Here is a 4025-nt window from a genome sequence, read left to right on the forward strand (position 1 = left end):
TTCTTTTTCTGCCTGTTTATCCTTTGTGTAGAGGAAGGCCTCTGATTTGCTTGAGTTAATTTTATATCTAATTACTTTGTTGAAGTTGTTTATCAGGTTTAGGAGCTCTCTGGTGGAATTTTTGGGGTCACTTAAGTATACTATCATGTCATCAGCAAATAGTGATAATTTGACTTCTTCCTTTCTAATTCGTATCCCTTTGATCTCCATTTGTTGTCAAATTGCTCTTGCTAGGACTTTAAATACAATATTGAATAGGTAGGGAGAGCGTGGGCAGCCTTGTCTAGTTCCTGATTTTAGTGGGATTGCTTCAAGTTTCTCTCCATTTAGTTTGATGTTGGCTACTCGTTTTCTGTATATTGCTTTTACTGTGTTTAAGTATGGGCCTTGAATTCTTGATCTTTCCAAGACTTTTATCATGAAGGGATGTTGGATTTTGTCAAATGCTTTTTCAGCATCTAATGAGATGATCATATAGTTTTTTTCTTTGAGTTTGTTTATATAGTGAATTTCGTTGATGGATTTCCATATATTGAACCATCCCTGCATCCCTGGGATGAAGCCTACTTGATCATGGTGGATGATTGTTTTGATGTGTTCTTTGATTCAGTTTGCAAGAATTTTATTGAGTATTTTTGCATCGATATTTATAAGGAAAACTGGTCTAAAGTGTTCTTCATTAGGTCTTTGTGTGGTTTAGGTACAAGAGTAATTGTGGCTTCGTAGAACGTATTGGGTAGAGTACCTTCTGTTTCTATTTTGTGGAATAGTTTGAGGAATATTGGTATTAGGTCTTCTTTGAAGGTTTGATAAAACTCTGCACTAAACCCATCTGGGCCTGAGTGTTTTTTGGTTGGGAGACTGTTAATGACTGTTTCTATTTCATTAGCAGATATGGGACTGTTTAGATTGTTGATCTGATCTTGATTTAACTTTAGGACCTGGTATCTGTCTAGAAAATTCATCCAGGTTTTTCAGTTTTGTTGAGTATAGGCTTTCGTAGTAGGATCTCATGATTTTTTGGATTTCCTCAGTGTCTGTTGTTATGTCTCCCTTTTCGTTTCTTATCTTGTTAATGAGGATACTGTCTCTGTGCCCTCTAGTTAGTCTGGCTAAGGGTTTATCTATTTTGTTGATTTTTCTCAAAGAACCAGCTCCTGGTTTGTTTGATTCTTTGTATAGTTCTTTTTGTTTCTATTTGGTTGATTTCAGCCCTGAGTTTGATTATTTCCTGCCTTTGACTCCCCTTGGGTGAATTTGCTTCTTTTTGTTCTAGCACTTTCAGGTGTGTTGTCAAGTTGCTGGTGTATGCGCACTCCAGTTTCTTTTTGGAGGCACTTAAACCTATGAGTTTTCCTCTTAGGACTGCTTTCATTGTGTCTCATAAGTTTGGATATGTTGTAGCTTCATTTTCATTAAACTCTAGAAAGTCTTTAATTTCTTTCTTTATTTCTTCCTTGACCAAGTTATCATTGAGTAGAGTGTTGTTAAGCCCCACGTATATGTGGGCATTCTATTGTCTATGTTGTTATTGAGAAGCAGTCTTAGTCCATGGTGATCTGATAGGATGCAAAGAATTATTTCAATCTTCTTGTATCTGTTGAGGCCTGATTTGTGACCAATTATATGGTCAATTTTGGAGAAGGTACCATGAGGTGCTGAAAGAAGGTATATCCTTTTGTTGTGGGATAAAAAGTTCTATAGATGTCTGTTAAATCCATCTGTTTCATATCTTCTCTTTGTCTCACTGTGTCCTGGTTTAGTTTATGTTACCATGATCTGTCCATTACAGAGAATGGGGTGTTGAAATCTCCTACTATTATTGAGTGCTGTGCAATGTGTACTTTGAGCTTTAGTAAAGTTTCTTTTATGAATGTAGATGCCCTTTGATTTGGAGCATAGAGGTTCAGAATTGAAAATTCATCTTGGTAGATGGTCCCTCCTTATCTTTTTTGATCACTTTAGGGATCGGTTTTATTCGAAAATCGATCGATTTTAGGAAAGTCGATTTTATTCGATATTGGAATGGCTACTCCAACTTTTTTCTTGGGACCATTGGCTTGGAGAATTGTTTTCCAGCCTTTTATTCTGAGGTAGTGTCTGTCTTTGTCACTGAGGCGGGTTTCCTGCAACAAAACGTTGGGTCCTGTTTTTGTACCCAATCTGATAGTCTATGTCTTTTTATTGGGGAAATGCATACATTAATATTAATAGATATTAAGGAAAAGTAATTGTTGCTTCCTGTTATTTTCGTTGTTAGAGCTGGAATTCCATTCATGTGTCTATCTTCTTTTAGTTTTGTTGGAAGATTACATTTTTGCTTTTTCAGAGATGTAGTTCCCCTCCTTGTGTTGGAGTTTTCCATTTATTACTCTTTGAAGGGCTGGATTTGTGGAGATATATTGTATGAATTTGGTTTTGTCATGGAATACTTTGGTTTCTCCATCTATGGTGATTGAGAGTTTTTCTGGTTATAGTAAGCCTGGGCTGGCATTTGTGTTCTCTTAGGGTCTGTATGACATCTGCCCAGGATCTTCTAGCTTTCATAGTCTCTGGTGAGAAGTCTGGTGCAATTCTGATAGGCCTGCCTTTTTATATTACTTGACCTTTTTTCCTTACTGCTTTTAGTATTCTTTCTTTGTTTTGTTCATTTGGTGTTTTGACTATTATTTGGGTGGAGGAATTTCTTTTCTGGTCCAGTCTATTTGGAGTTCTATAGGCTTCTTGTATGTTCATGGGCATCTCTTTCTTTAGGTTAGGGAAGTTTTCTTCTATAATTTTGTTGAAGATATTTACTGGCCCTTTAAGTTGGAGGTCTTCACTCTCTTCTATGCCTATTATCCTTAGGTTTGGTCTTCTTGCATCCTGGATTTCCTGGATGTTTTGACTTAGGAACTTTTTGCATTTTCTTTGACTGTTGTGTCAATATTTTCTTTGGTATCTCGTGCTCCTGAGATTCTCTCTTCTATGTCTTGTATTCTGTTGGTGATGCTTGCGTCTGTATTTTCTGACTTCTTTCCTAAGATTTCTAACTCCAGAGTTGTGTCTCTGTGATTTCTTAATTGCTTCTACTTCCATTTTTAGGTCCTGGATTGGTTTGCTCAATTACTTCACCTGTTTGTTTGTGTTTTCCTGTAATTTCTTAAGGGATTTTTGTGTTTCCTCTTTAAGGGTTTCTACTTGTTTACTTGTGATCTCCTGTAATTCTTTATGGGATTTTTTTTGTTTCCTCTTTAAGGGCTTGTACCTCTTTACCTGTGTTCTCCTGTATTTCTTTAAGGGAGTTATTCATGTCCTTTTTAAATTCCTCTAGCACCATTGTGAGATATGATTTTAGATTCAAATCTTACTTTTCCAGTGTTTTGGGATATTCAGGACTTGCTGTGGTGGGAGTAGTAGGTTCTGATGAAGGCAAGTAGTCTTGTTTTCTGTTGGTAGGATTCTTGTGTTTGCCTTTTGCCATCTGTTGATCTCTGGTGTTAGATGTTCTTGCTGTCTCTGACTAGAGCTTGTTCCTCCTGTGGGTATGTAAGCCTGTGTCAGTACTTCTGGGAGATCAGCTCTCCCAGAAATCCTGGTAAATCCTGGTCGCAGATGGCTGTGGTTCAGTTGTCTGTCCTGAGTCCTGAGTCCATTGGTTAAAGTACTCCCTGAAGGCAGGCTCTCTGCTTGCAGGGAAGGGGCAGAGAGGGCTGCAGATCCACTGCCTTCACTTGGAGGCTGAGAGGATCCTGTTCCTGCTGCCCTGTGGGACTTGTGAGGCCTGTGCCTCCAGGCTCGTCCCACCTTAGAAAGTCACTGGAGAGAAAAATCGAAAAGGTTATTTTTTAACATAATATATTACCTTGTTTTTCTTCTCTACTCCATGTCCACAGAAGCAGATCTTTGTTTAAAAGGAATCATTATTGAATTAAGCACATGTGCATACCAGCCATTCTTGTGACGTCTTTTCTTTGGAGCTTCATTTCTAGTGTTTAAAACCCAGCTCATTTATTTCAAAAAATTAAAACATTACACACACACAC

Source organism: Mastomys coucha, unplaced genomic scaffold (genome assembly GCF_008632895.1).
Source record: "Mastomys coucha isolate ucsf_1 unplaced genomic scaffold, UCSF_Mcou_1 pScaffold14, whole genome shotgun sequence".
NCBI classification, from domain to species: Eukaryota; Metazoa; Chordata; class Mammalia; order Rodentia; family Muridae; genus Mastomys; species Mastomys coucha.